Source organism: Pleurodeles waltl, chromosome 3_1 (assembly GCF_031143425.1).
Source record: "Pleurodeles waltl isolate 20211129_DDA chromosome 3_1, aPleWal1.hap1.20221129, whole genome shotgun sequence".
NCBI lineage: Eukaryota > Metazoa > Chordata > Amphibia > Caudata > Salamandridae > Pleurodeles > Pleurodeles waltl.
Genome location: NC_090440.1, coordinates 980411868 through 980427365, shown reverse-complemented (window position 1 = coordinate 980427365; position 15498 = coordinate 980411868). Strand labels below are relative to the sequence as shown.

At 43.5% G+C, this 15498-nt stretch overlaps 1 protein-coding gene across 2 annotated transcripts in view; it reads right to left on the bottom strand.

The window, feature by feature from the left end:
- MED18 (mediator complex subunit 18) overlaps positions 1 to 14539 on the bottom strand; it is a 33422-nt gene extending 18883 nt beyond the window's left edge. The window contains exons 1-2 of one of the 2 annotated variants that reach the window (XM_069224099.1): positions 14441 to 14474; positions 11482 to 11596 (exon numbers count right to left, since the gene is read on the bottom strand). The gene's annotated coding sequence lies outside the window, so the exon portion shown is untranslated. Of the gene's footprint in view, positions 1 to 11481; positions 11597 to 14440 lie in introns of both variants that reach the window. The other variant, XM_069224098.1, reaches the window with a different exon arrangement.
- Between the last annotated feature and the right edge of the window lie 959 nt (positions 14540 to 15498).

Below are 15498 nucleotides of genomic sequence, written 5' to 3'. Positions count from 1 at the left end.
AAGTTACTGATTATGACAGCCTGTATAACTTGATCCTGAGAGAGCATATTCTTAATAATTGTGTGTCTGATTTGTTGCACCAGTACTTGGTGGACTCTGATCTGACCTCTCCCCAAGAATTGGGAAAGAAGGCAGACAAATGGGTCAGAACAAGGGTGAACAGAAAAGTTCATACAGGGGGTGACAAAGAAGGCAACAAAAAGAAGGATGGTAAGTCTTCTGACAAGGGTGGGGACAAATCTAAAAATGAGTCTTCATCAGGCCCACAAAAACACTCTGGTGGGGGTGGTGGGCCCAAATCCTCCTTTAATCAAAACAAAGAAAAGAAACCATGGTGCTATTTATGTAAAGTAAAAGGCCATTGGACAACAGATCCCAGTTGTCCAAAGAAAAGCACCAAGCCTCCTACCACTACAACCCCTACTGCTACCCCTAGTGTCCCTACTAATAGCAGTGGTGGTGGGAGCAAGCCTACTAATAGCCAATCCAAGGGAGTAGCTGGGCTCACTATTGGTAACTTAGTTGGGGTTGGCCTTGTAAGGGAGGCCACAGAGGCTGTGTTAGTCTCTGAGGGGGCTATTGATTTAGCCACCTTAGTTGCTTGTCCCCTTAATATGGATAAGTACAAGCAGCTACCCCTAATAAATGGTGTTGAGGTTCAGGCCTACAGGGACACTGGTGCCAGTGTGACTATGGTCATAGAGAAACTGGTCCACCCTGAACAACACCTACTTGGTCACCAGTACCAAGTAACCGATGCTCACAACAACACACTTAGCCACCCCATGGCTGTTGTTAATCTCAACTGGGGGGGGGGGGGTTACTGGTCCAAAGAAAGTTGTGGTAGCCACAGATTTACCTGTAGACTGTCTACTAGGAAATGATTTGGAGACATCAGCTTGGTCAGATGTAGAGTTGGAGGCCCATGCAGCAATGCTGGGCATCCCAGGGCATATATTTGCTTTGACAAGGGCTCAGGCCAAAAAGCAAAAAGGACAGGGAAGCTTGGATCCTGGAACAATGGACCAAGTGCTCCCTAAAGCTAGGGCTAGTAGAAGCAAACTACTTCCTACTATCCCTCCCTCTACAGTGGATTCAACTTCTGAGGAAGAAGAATTCCCTCCCTGTGCAGAACCTACACCAGAGGAGCTTGAAGCAGACACTGCTGAGCTTTTGGGTGAAGGGGGGCCTGCCAGGGAGGAGCTGAGTGTGGCACAGCAAACCTGTCCCACATTAGAGGGTCTAAGACAGCAAGCTGTCAAACAGGCTAATGGGGATGTCAGTGACTCTCACAGAGTTTACTGGGAGGACAACCTCTTGTACACTGAGCATAGGGATCCTAAACCTGGAGCTGCCATGAGATTAGTGATTCCTCAGGAGTACAGAAAGTTCCTCCTAACTCTTGCCCACGACATTCCCCTAGCTGGGCATCTGGGACAAATGAAAACTTGGGACAGACTTGTTCCCTTGTTTCATTGGCCTAGGATGTCTGAGGACACAAAAGATTTTTGTAAGTCCTGTGAAACCTGTCAAGCCAGTGGCAAGACAGGTGGCACCCCAAAGGCACCCCTTATTCCACTGCCTGTGGTTGGGGTTCCCTTTGAAAGGGTAGGGGTTGACATAGTTGGCCCCCTTGACCCTCCTACTGCTTCAGGCAATAGGTTTATCTTGGTGGTAGTGGACCATGCCACAAGATATCCTGAAGCTATTCCTTTAAGGACCACTACAGCACCTGCAGTGGCAAAGGCCCTCCTGGGAATATTTTCCAGGGTGGGCTTCCCAAAGGAAGTAGTATCAGACAGGGGAAGCAATTTCATGTCTGCATACTTAAAGGCCATGTGGAAGGAGTGTGGTGTAACTTACAAGTTCACTACACCCTATCATCCACAAACAAATGGACTGGTGGAGAGATTTAACAAAACTCTCAAAGGCATGATTATGGGTCTCCCTGAAAAACTCTGCAGGAGATGGGATATCCTGTTACCATGCCTCCTTTTTGCCTACAGGGAGGTACCCCAGAAAGGAGTGGGCTTCAGCCCCTTTGAACTTCTTTTTGGACACCCTGTTAGGGGTCCACTCACACTTGTAAAGGAGGGTTGGGAACAACCTTTAAAAGCTCCTAAGCAGGATATTGTGGATTATGTACTTGGCCTCAGATCAAGGATGGCTGAGTACATGAAAAAGGCCAGCAAAAACCTTCAGGCCAGCCAAGAGCTCCAGAAGCAATGGCATGATCAGAAGGCTGTTTTGGTTCAGTACAAACCAGGGCAGAAAGTGTGGGTCTTGGAGCCTGTGGCCCTAAGAGCACTCCAAGATAATTGGAGTGGACCCCACACAATTGTTGAGAAAAAGGGTGAAGTCACCTATTTAGTTGACTTAGGCACTGCAAGGAGTCCCCTTAGGGTACTCCATGTAAACCGCCTGAAACCCTACTATGACAGGGCTGATCTCACCCTGCTCATGGCAACTGATGAGGGACAGGAAGAAGACAGTGATCCTCTACCTGATCTCTTCTCTTCCACAGAACAAGATGCTCTTGTGGAAGGTGTAGTTTTGGCTGATTGTCTTACTGCTGACCAGAAAGACCATTGCATAAATCTCCTAGATCAATTCTCTGAACTCTTCTCTACTGTGCCAGGTACCACTTCTTGGTGTGATCAAACTATAGATACTGGAGACAGTTTACCTGTCAAAAGTAAAATCTATAGGCAGCCTGACCATGTCAGGGACTGCATAAAGCAAGAGGTCCAGAAAATGTTAGAACTAGGAGTGGTTGAGCACTCTGAAAGTCCATGGGCTTCTCCTGTGGTACTTGTACCAAAACCCCATTCTAAAGATGGAAAGAAGGAAATGCGGTTTTGTGTAGACTATAGAGGTCTCAACCTGGTAACCAAAACTGATGCTCACCCTATACCCAGGGCAGATGAGCTCATAGATACACTGGCATCTGCCAAGTATCTAAGCACTTTTGATTTGACTGCAGGGTATTGGCAGATCAAATTGTCAGAAGATGCTAAACCTAAAACTGCATTTTCAACCATTGGAGGCCATTACCAGTTTACTGTAATGCCTTTTGGTTTGAAAAATGCACCTGCCACTTTTCAGAGGTTGGTGAATACAGTCCTGCAAGGGCTGGAAGCTTTCAGTGCAGCATATTTGGACGATATAGCTGTATTTAGCTCCAGCTGGGATGATCACCTGGTCCACCTATGGAAAGTTTTGGAGGCCCTGCAAAAGGCAGGCCTCACTATCAGGGCTTCAAAGTGCCAGATAGGGCAGGGTAAGGTGGTTTATCTGGGACACCTTTTTGTTGGGGAACAGATTGCACCACTTCAGGGGAAAATCCAAACAATTATTGATTGGGTTCCCCCTACCACTCAGACTCAGGTGAGAGCCTTCCTAGGCCTCACTGGGTATTACAGGAGGTTCATTAAGAACTATGGCTCCATTGCAGCCCCTCTTAATGACCTCACATCCAAGAAAATGCCTAAAAAGGTATTATGGACAGCAAACTGTCAGAAAGCTTTTGAGGAGCTGAAGCAGGCCATGTGCTCTGCACCTGTCCTGAAAAGCCCTTGTTACTCTAAAACATTCTATGTCCAAACTGATGCATCTGAATTAGGAGTAGGGGCAGTCCTACCACAACTTAATTCTGAGGGCCAGGATCAACCTGTTGCTTTTATTAGTAGGAGGTTGACCCCTAGAGAAAAGCGTTGGTCTGCCATAGAGAGGGAGGCCTTTGCTGTGGTCTGGGCTCTGAAGAAGTTGAGGCCATACCTGTTTGGCACTCACTTCATTGTTCAGACAGACCACAAACCTCTACTTTGGCTAAAACAAATGAAAGGTGAAAATCCTAAATTGTTGAGGTGGTCCATATCCCTACAGGGAATGGACTATACAGTGGAACATAGACCTGGGAGTAGCCACTCCAATGCAGATGGACTCTCCAGATATTTCCACTTAGACAATGAAGACTCATCAGGTCATGGCTAGTCTTATTGTCCTTCGTTTGGGGGGGGGGGGTTGTGTAGGAAAGTACCATCTTGCCTGCACGTTACCCCCATTTTTCACTGTATATATGTTGTTTTAGTTGTATGTGTCACTGGGACCCTGGTAACCCAGGGCCCCAGTGCTCATACGTGTGCCTGAATGTGTTACCTGTGTAGTGACTAACTGTCTCACTGAGGCTCTGCTAATCAGAACCTCAGTGGTTATGCTCTCTCATTTCTTTCTAAATTGTCACTAACAGGCTAGTGACCAATTTTACCAATTTACATTGGCTTACTGGAACACCCTTATAATTCCCTAGTATACAGGGAGTGCAGAATTATTAGGCAAGTTGTATTTTTGAGGATTAATTTTATTATTGAACAACAACCATGTTCTCAATTAACCCAAAAAACTCATTAATATCAAAGCTGAATATTTTTGGAAGAAGTTTTTAGTTTGTTATTAGTTTTAGCTATGTTAGGGGGATATCTGTGTGTGCAGGTGACTATTACTGTGCATAATTATTAGGCAACTTAACAAAAAAAAAATATATACCCATTTCAATTATTTATTATTACCAGTGAAACCAATATAACATCTCAACATTCACAAATATACATTTCTGACATTCAAAAACAAAACAAAAACAAATCAGTGACCAATATAGCCACCTTTTTTTGCAAGGACACTCAAAAGCCTGCCATCCATGGATTCTGTCAGTGTTTTGATCTGTTCACCATCAACATTGCGTGCAGCAGCAACCACAGCCTCCCAGACACTGTTCAGAGAGGTGTACTGTTTTCCCTCCTTGTAAATCTCACATTTGATGATGGACCACAGGTTCTCAATGGGGTTCAGATCAGGTGAACAAGGAGGCCATGTCATTAGATTTCCTTCTTTTATACCCTTTCTTGCCAGCCACGCTGTGGAGTACTTGGACGCGTGTGATGGAGCATTGTCCTGCATGAAAATCATGTTTTTCTTGAAGGATGCAGACTTCTTCCTGTACCACTGCTTGAAGAAGGTGTCTTCCAGGAACTGGCAGTAGGACTGGGAGTTGAGCTTGACTCCATCCTCAACCCGAAAAGGCCCCACAAGCTCATCTTTGATGATACCAGCCCAAACCAGTACTCCACCTCCACCTTGCTGGCGTCTGAGTCGGACTGGAGCTCTCTGCCCTTTACCAATCCAGCCACGGGCCCATCCATCTGGCCAATCAAGACTCACTCTCATTTCATCAGTCCATAAAACCTTAGAAAAATCAGTCTTGAGATATTTCTTGGCCCAGTCTTGACGTTTCAGCTTGTGTGTCTTGTTCAGTGGTGGTCGTCTTTCAGCCTTTCTTACCTTGGCCATGTCTCTGAGTATTGCACACCTTGTGCTTTTGGGCACTCCAGTGATGTTGCAGCTCTGAAATATGGCCAAACTGGTGGCAAGTGACATCGTAGCAGCTGCACGCTTGACTTTTCTCAGTTCATGGGCAGTTATTTTGCGCCTTGGTTTTTCCACACGCTTCTTGCGACCCTGTTGACTATTTTGAATGAAACGCTTGATTGTTCGATGATCACGCTTCAGAAGCTTTGCAATTTTAAGAGTGCTGCATCCCTCTGCAAGATATCTCACTATTTTTGACTTTTCTGAGCCTGTCAAGTCCTTCTTTTGACCCATTTTGCCAAAGGAAAGGAAGTTGCCTAATAATTATGCACACCTGATATAGGGTGTTGATGGCATTAGACCACACCCCTTCTCATTACAGAGATGCACATCACCTAATATGCTTAATTGGTAGTAGGCTTTCGAGCCTATACAGCTTGGAGTAAGACAACATGCATAAAGAGGATGATGTGGTCAAAATACTCATTTGCCTAATAATTCTGCACTCCCTGTATGGTACTGAGGTACCCAGGGTATTGGGGTTCCAGGAGATCCCTATGGGCTGCAGCATTTCTTTTGCCACCCATAGGGAGCTCTGACAATTCTTACACAGGCCTGCCACTGCAGCCTGAGTGAAATAACGTCCACGTTATTTCACAGCCATTTTTCACTGCACTTAAGTAACTTATAAGTCACCTATATGTCTAACCTTTACCTGGTAAAGGTTAGGTGCAAAGTTACTTAGTGCGAGGACATCCTGGCACTAGCCAAGGTGCCCCCACATTGTTCAGAGCCAATTCCCTGAACTCTGTGAGTGCGGGGACACCATTACACGCGTGCACTACATATAGGTCACTACCTATATGTAGCTTCACAATGGTAACTCCGAAAATGGCCATGTAACATGTCTATGATCATGGAATTGCCCCCTCTATGCCATCTTGGCATAGTTGGCACAATCCCATGATCCCAGTGGTCTGTAGCACAGACCCTGGTACTGCCAAACTGCCTTTCCTGGGGTTTCACTGCAGCTGCTGCTGCTGCCAACCCCTCAGACAGGCATCTGCCCTCCTGGGGTCCAGCCAGGCCTGGCCCAGGATGGCAGAACAAAGAACTTCCTCTGAGAGACGGTGTTACACCCTCTCCCTTTGGAAAATGGTGTGAAGGCAGGGGAGGAGTAGCCTCCCCCAGCCTCTGGAAATGCTTTCTTGGGCACAGATGTGCCCAATTCTGCATAAGCCAGTCTACACCGGTTCAGGGGACCCCTTAGCCCTGCTCTGGCGCGAAACTGGACAAAGGAAAGGGGAGTGACCACTCCCCTGACCTGCACCTCCCCTGGGAGGTGTCCAGAGCTCCTCCAGTGTGCTCCAGACCTCTGCCATCTTGGAAACAGAGGTGCTGCTGGCACACTGGACTGCTCTGAGTGGCCAGTGCCACCAGGTGACGTCAGAGACTCCTTGTGATAGGCTCCTTCAGGTGTTGCTAGCCTATCCTCTCTCCTAAGTAGCCAAACCCTCTTTTCTGGCTATTTAGGGTCTCTGTCTCTGGGGAAACTTTAGATAACGAATGCAAGAGCTCATCCGAGTTCCTCTGCATCTCTCTCTTCACCTTCTGCCAAGGAATCGACTGCTGACCGCGCTGGAAGCCTGCAAAACTGCAACATAGTAGCAAAGACGACTACTGCAACTCTGTAACGCTGATCCTGCCGCCTTCTCGACTGTTTTCCTGGTGGTGCATGCTGTGGGGGTAGTCTGCCTCCTCTCTGCACTAGAAGCTCCGAAGAAATCTCCCGTGGGTCGACGGAATCTTCCCCCTGCAACCGCAGGCACCAAAAAGCTGCATTACCGGTCTCTTGGGTCTCCTCTCAGCACGACGAGCGAGGTCCCTCGAATCCAGCAACTCTGTCCAAGTGGCCCCCACAGTCCAGTGACTCTTCAGTCCAAGTTTGGTGGAGGTAAGTCCTTGCCTCACCTCGCTAGACTGCATTGCTGGGAACCGCGACTTTTGCAGCTACTCCGGCCCCTGTGCACTTCCGGCGGAAATCCTTTGTGCACAGCCAAGCCTGGGTCCACGGCACTCTAACCTGCATTGCACGACCTCCTAAGTTGTTCTCCGGCGACGTGGGACTTCTTTGTGCGACTTCGGGTGAGCACCGTTTCACGCATCCTCGTAGTGCCTGTTTCTGGCACTTCTCCGGGTGCTACCTGCTGCTAAGAGGGCTCCTTGTCTTGCTCGACGTCCCCTCTACCTCCTGGTCCAATTTGCGACCTCCTGGCCCACAGCAGCATCCAAAAACGCTTACCGCATGATTTGCAGCTAGCAAGGCTTGTTGGCATTCTTTCGGCGGGAAAACACTTCTGCACGACTCTCCACGGCGAGAGGGATCCGTCCACCAAAGGGGAAGTCTCTAGCCCTTTTCGTTCCTGCAGAAACCTCAGCTTCTTCTGTCCAGTAGAAGCTTCTTTGCATCCACAGCTGGCATTTCCTGGGCATATGCCCATCTCCAACTTGCTTGTGACTTTTGGACTTGGTCCCCTTGTTCCACAGGTACCCTAGATTGGAAATCCATCGTTGTTGCATTGTTGGTTTGTGTCTTTCCTGCATTATTCCTCTAACACGACTTCTTTATCCTTAGGGGAACTTTAGTGCACTTTGCACTCACTTTTCAGGGTCTTGGGGAGGGTTATTTTTCTAACTCTCACTATTTTCTAATAGTCCCAGCGTCCCTCTACAAGGTCACATAGGTTTGGGGTCCATTCGTGGTTCGCATTCCACTTTTGGAGTATATGGTTTGTGTTGCCCCTATCCCTATGTGTCCCCATTGCATCCTATTGTAACTATACATTGTTTGCACTGTTTTCTAAGACTATACTGCATATTTTTGCTATTGTGTATCTATATCTTGTGTATATTTCACATCCTCTCACTGAGGGTACACTCTAAGATACTTTGGCATATTGTCATAAAAATAAAGTACCTTTATTTTTAGTATAACTGTGTATTGTGTTTTCTTATGATATTGTGCATATGACACTAAGTGGTACTGTAGTAGCTTCACACGTCTCCTAGTTCAGCCTAAGCTGCTCTGCTAAGCTACCATTATCTATCAGCCTAAGCTGCTAGACACCCTATACACTAATAAGGGATAACTGGGCCTGGTGCAAGGTGCAAGTACCCCTTGGTACTAACTACAAGCCAGTCCAGCCTCCTACACCGACGCCCGGGACATATTGTTTGGGGTCAACGGCAAAAAGTTTTCATGTTTATTTTGTCCTGAGGAAAAGTAGGCTCAACCCCTGCAGCACAAACCCTTCAGCTGCCAGTTTACAGAGAAGAAAATTGTCTACAGTTGAGGTAATATGCGTGTCCATATGTTAATGCTGTCCGAACTTGTATTTATGGTTCTTTGGTTCATTAATGAAAAGCCTTCATTATTAGGGTGAGTGCTGTAAATAAATGTTTTAAGGTGAAACTGCACTACTGGCAGAGGTTCCATTAAAAAAAAAAAAGTGTCCACATGTTTGAAATGTTTAACAATATGAGGCTAAGTATATTGTTCCCAGAAAGCTCTCTAATTAGATGCAAATGTTTGCAGAAGCTTATAAGCAAGCCCGGTGATTCTTTGCTTTCAAAATAAAATGTTCAGAAAAAAATGCAAGTAAGAAAAAAAATGTTTCGCTATGAAATTTTAGGTGATTTTTCTTGGAAACGTCATTTCATAAAATGTGTTGATGCATGCTAGCATTTCCAAAAAATATTCCTAATGGAAAAATCAGTGTAACCATTTTCAACAAGATTATGGGAAGCATGAAAATAAACAAGCACTGGCAAAGCTAACCGATCTGACATTTTTTGTGAGTCTTTTGATTTTGTCAATGTGTGTCTTGTTTTAACATGGCTTTTGTAACACTTTATTGTTGTGGGGGCTGCCAGGCTCTCATCATTTTAACAACCACTGGCAAAAAGAAAAAACGGTTTTGGTCTCACAAAGCACACATTGCCACCAGTGGTGTAACAAGGGCCCTGCAGCCCCCCTCCAGGGGGTCCTCTCAGCTCAGCACAGCACCTGCCCGGAGTGAGTCTGGAGGGGGGGGGGGGGCTCCATGTTCTTTGCAGGGCTACCCGCCCCCCCAGACCACCAGTTTTGTTACACCTCTGACTGCCACAGTAGTTCCTGCCACTGAACAAAACTACTTTGTGACAAAATGCTCCTTGTGGAAGAGCAGAATGCGATCACTCACAGTAAATCTTACCGGTAGAGAGAGAAATAAAAGCTTAATAAAAAAAATTGCCTTGCTAATGCCAGACCCAATTAGGGACCTAATTCTTAAAGAAAGTCACAAAAGTGCACCCATGGTATATGTCTTAATTAGTGGCTTTTCATCAATTAACAAGAACGTGCAGAAGAAGACCAGGAAATCGTACTCCAAGAAAATATTTGTGGACTGTATTTTTGCACAAGCAAATATAAATATGTAGATTTGCTCATGTGAAAATCTATTGAGTGTTTACAAGTTCACTTTTGCTCAAACCACTTTTTTCCCAACCCTGGAAGAACTTCTACTTCTGCCATTGTCAGGAGTAATTTCCAACCTTTCTCATTGTGGGCAAAGATTAAAGAAGAGCTGGTGAAAGTCATTAAAACATGCAAGTTAGTTTTGCAGACTCAAAAACATTCCAGCCCTGGAACTATTGCTTACTACTTCCTCCAGCCACAGTATGTAGATCTGCAGAAAGGTGGCAAAATAAGGAAATTGCTATAGTAGGGATTGAAATTGCAAGTATTCAAGCCCTACTGTAGTAGTAGCCCTAGCGTAACCAGAGAGGCTATTATCAGAGCTCTTACATAATGAAATTGCTGCCATAACTCGTCGCCATACTACATGGCACAAAAGGGACAAGTAGATTTAAGAAGCAACCTGTCCCATGGAGAAGTAGCTATTTTATTAAATTCCACACCCCTGCCTGTGCAGTGCTATGCAGTGTTGTGGTCTAAATACTGATTAGAAAGTGTGAAGTAAGGGGAACAGTTCTAAGACATACATAAACATAATAAACCAAAACATACTGTTTGTATTATGTTTAGTATTCCTGTGAAGTCCCACGTTAACATCCACATATGTGGTTATGAATGTATTAACTGCAAATGTTGCTGTTTATTTGCTTCCTATTACATTGAAATGCTTGCAAAACGTTCAGGAAATGGCAGGCCTGGAAGCCATAGTGTGAAGTCTTATGGTTTGCATATGTTACAAGAGTGTAACCTTGTTTTTCAAACTTGGAAAGGGAATCAGGGTCCAAGAGAATAATGTGATCAGGACTGTATACATGAATTATACTTTCTCCTGAAGGCTGTCATGCACTTCTCTGAGGGTAAGATTCTGACACTTGAACATTATATAAGTTTCTGCTGAGAGCAACACATTTTTGTTATGTAATCAAGTGATTTGTAGTGAGAAAAATTGGATATGTACACAAGGTTGAACTTACATGAATTTTAGCTGTTAACTCCAACTGAGTGTTTTCCATCAAGATCCATGGCCAGTTGAAATAACAATTGTCTTTGATGTTTTGCTGCCTGATATTTTGCAGTAAACTCTAGCAAGACTCTAAGCTTTTTGCCGTTTTGTGTTTTATTTTTAACACTATCAATGTTGTGTCACTGAAGTCATAGGGATAGTGAAAAAATCCAAGTGCTACACAAAGAATAAATATAGCAAATGAGCCAGTTTCATTAAGAAGACAAGTGTAGGTGAGTACTGTGCCAAGTGGTGCGTTCTGGAGAATATTCGCCGAAATAAAAATAAAAATAAAAATAGTGTAGTAGGGTACTGACATTTATAAAGAGCATATTTTCCATTAAAGTGGCAAGTGAATTTGCAATACACATGCTTTTTTACTGCAAAACGTATATGACGCAGCAATGTTAAACGTATAAATCGAGTTTCAACGGATAGTCATCATTTGCACACAACACAAGTAAAGTGTCTTGGCTTGTTCTGAGCCTATTAAAATCTTTCTTTCCATGACACTTCAGAAATACAAAAAGCACAACATTCCTCATTACTACTTTCCTTGATGCAGATACATTTTAAAGTATTTGTAAAGGTTATTTACCACGATTTATATTTTGTTGCGAGTCAGAAAAGATTTGATACCCTACAGCTGCTCCTTTCAGCTTTTCGCACTCCAGCAAGACTGTCACTTGGTTCACATCACAAATTTACCTCACCTTACAGTTAGGAAAAGGAAACATCAGTATTTGTAAAAAAAGATATGCAGCAATTTGTTAGAGGACATTGCCTGACATTTGACCTGTGTTTCAATGCTCAGCAAAAGTAACGGGATAAAAACTCAATTTAAAGCCCACTTTCTTGCTCATTTGCCTACTTGAGCGCAATTCTGGGAACCCCTACTTCAAGAGGTCTTCACAAAGGGTGCCCGTCCTAACCCTTGAGCGGTGCTAAGGTAACTGGAAGGCATTCAGCAATCTTGCATAATTGTTATGCTCAATAAGGAAAAAATCTCTAGGCATTTAGGGGGTTATTCCAACTTTGGAGGAAGTGGTAATCCGTCCCAAAAGTGACGGTAAAGTGACGGATATACCACCAGCCGTATTACGAGTCCATTATATCCTATGGAACTCGTAATACGGCTGGTGGTAAATCCGTCACATTTGGGACGGATTACCACCTCCTCCAAAGTTGGAATAACCCCCTTAGTTACATTCAGTGACTGCCATCAGATCGAAAGAGGGCTGGGGAGCACATTCTCTAAAACCATGCAGGGCGCATGTCCATCTCAACACATACTATTAAACGTAAAATGTCTCCCTGTTCATATATAAAACTGTTGCTTTTAAAATGTATATCACTAGACACAATGTGTCTGGCATTTACAGAAAAACATTTTCAATTGAAATGGTCACAATCTTTCCCACTGACATACAGTTTTACTGATAAAAATTATAGGGGCACAAACAATAATGTGTCGAAATTGTGTTTCAGCAAATGAAAATCTATTTTCCCACGTGTGTTTTAAAAATGGTAAATTTCGATAGTTTAAATGCGTTGAGTTGTAATCGGAGCTTGTTCTGAAAGAAACAAACCACATTCAGTGACTATCCCAAGAAGTGACGTGCCCAGTTTATAAAGTCATTATGAGTCCGGTGTCCGTTACTGTCCAATCAAAATGTAAATGAAATTCCGTAAGCTATTACGAAGTACCTTTCGTTGACCGTTTAGAACACATGGAATTGAGCGTGATCAAATTATGTTTGCCATAATGCATGCACATCAGGTCAACTGTACATCGAATCATTTTAACCAATGTGTATTTTGAAAGAACAAAGTTGAGTTCAGCTTAAGAATTTACACTAGCACAACATGAGGTGCATTAAAACCAAGGAATGCACATTCACCGTAACATATACAGGTTCACAGGATATTTGCATACCACCACATTTACAGAAGTCTTATAAATATGTACAAAGTTAAATGACCTTAAAGAAAACATACTCATGTAGGGGAAACAAAATAAAATAATGCTTACACCTACATTGTATTAACAAACACGTGAAAAATAATCAGACCTGAAAACGGTATTATGCGGTACATAACTCTCTCTGCCAGTCACTTAATGCAGAGTGTTAACTGCAGTTAGAGGTACACCCCATGAGAAAACTACTCGCCCACTCGCAATAGCGCATCAGTCTTTATCAGATCGAGCTATTTTTAGGACCTCCTGCCCCAACTGCTTAGGTGGTAAAAAACAGGTGTTCTGTTAATTCAAAAAGTGAATTAGCGATAAATTTGCCTTTATAGCTGTTTTCACCTAGTCACATTTGCTGTGGGTCTAAAGAAAGACGTCAAATGTCAGGTTATGCCTTCTGACAAATCGCAGCTTATTTTGATTGGTGTTTACTTTTCTTTCTCTGATTGGAAAGTTAGAGGATTTTGTAAAAGTGAACTGTCTGACAAGTGTGCTGTGCACACAATATTTAACTAGCTTGTAAATGAACAGTACAAATGTTTAAAAATATGCTTCAGTAGCTTGGAAAGCACTTCTTTGTTCTGAAGTGAGATGAAAACAGAGATTATATGGGTACAAAACTGATTTATGCAAGCTGCATTGTTGAAATTAGTATTTCAAGAGGAACCCATGCTCGGACTGGGTTTCAAGAAACTAACCTAAGAAGGCGACCTTTAAACCATGAAATGCTCGATCAATGTGGATAAATTGAGCCAAAGATGTCAACGTTATTGGCAAATGGCTTTTAAATTCCACGCCGTAAAGGTACCTTGATGTTACGTATACTGGAATTTTTCAAAAAAATATTCACATTCATCCACATAGGCAATAACCGGCAAATTGCCTATAATGTCATTCAAGTGTTCTCGTGGCACGATACGCATAATGCGGAGTAGTTTCCACATGTCGCCATAGCCTGTAGTACGATTTCTGAAATGAATTCATTTTTTAAATATTACATTTTGTTAAATGGGAATACGTGAGCTGCAGACAGAGCTACATAATAGTGCTGTGGCATAAACCCTATTTTTTCAGGCTTGTCTTAGGTTGAAGTCAATATTTTGGAGTAATACGGGATGTTGTTTAACGTACGGAAAATGCGTGATTCGTTGAAGCGACATTATTCTGCTGAAATACAAGTCCTGCAGTCACGTCGCGGTAATAGCCCGAAGCCTAAGTGACATTATTTTTTTCAAACTATGATAGCAGCAGTACCATAGCACCGACTCAGTCACTGCTCATGCAGTTCAGAAATGTCCTTTATAGACTGCTTCTGACTGGCAGGCAACGCCTGGTTAACTTGGAGTCGGAGGATATTATTAAACGCGTAAACTCAAGAACAATTGTTGGAAGAAAGTGTTTACGTGATGTAACAATATCCTGTGAATCAGGATCGGAGAGTAAAATTCATAATTTAACCTTACACTACAACTCGGATCATTCGTATAAAGAAAATATAGTCTACAAATAAATGTATTCAAACAGTCGGGCGCAAATTGCTACTATTGGGATAATACAAAGATTTCTCTATCTGTCGACTACTTACACCAAGCGTCTGAACATCAGCCTAAAATCAATTGTTCTGTAATAGCACTTCCGGGTCGCATAACAACCAATCCCCAGGAACAGTATATTTCGAGAGTCTTCTTGTTAGTGGCAGGCAATACTCATTTGTAAAGTGAACTGTGATTGGGGCAACCGTGAAACCCTAACCAATCCTTGTGCTCCGTTTAGCGTTCCGAAGCGCATCGGTGTCCGTCATTCTATTTAGAGGGAGGCCTGGGTTGGCTGGATGTGCTTGTGGGCTGAATTGATCGTAGAAAAGTTGGTTGCAACCTATGTCGTCCCCGACTGGACTGACCAAGCTTGGCTCCTGTAGTCCTTCTTGAGGGTGGGGGAGAGGAAGTATCGCATACATGCCAATGTTTTAGGGCAGACAAGTGGTACATTTTAAAAAACAAAGTCGGGAGAATATATTCCCATACTGTTTTATTATGGAGCAAAGGCGATCTGCCTGAATCGGGTCTATTGGTATATATGGCAACATTCAACATTTAATTTTTGGTAGTTTAATGACATAGTGCAAACAAAACTACCAAAAATAAAATGTCTACGTCTGTCACGTGTAATCTCCCCCTCCAAGAATTAAGGACAAAGTGTTAATATTTAGTGGCAGAGGTAATTCTTGGAGGGGGAGATTGGAGCATGCCTGACAGGCATCATCATTTTATTTTTGGAAGTTTCACAAAATTCCCAATTGGGTTTTTGCATGTAGGAATCTGGAGGCGGGAGACTATCCTTGCAATGGGTAGGCACCTGCCTGAATGCAGAGGGTTCGTGTGTATGGTGTTGCTCATCCTAGGTGGTCAGAGTAAGTGATAGTTGGATTCTATCCAGGGTCCACATAGCTGCCACGTTTTCAGATTGCTTATGCGCAGGGCCTCTGGAATTATGCAGCAAGTGAGGGCCAAATTTTGCGATATGGTCGAGTAAATTATGCAGCAAGAAAAGGCAAATTATGCGGTGTAATGCAGCACATATTATGATAGTATTACTTTTTTTAATTTTTATACTTGTTAACACTTCTGGGCTTTGGTTGTACCC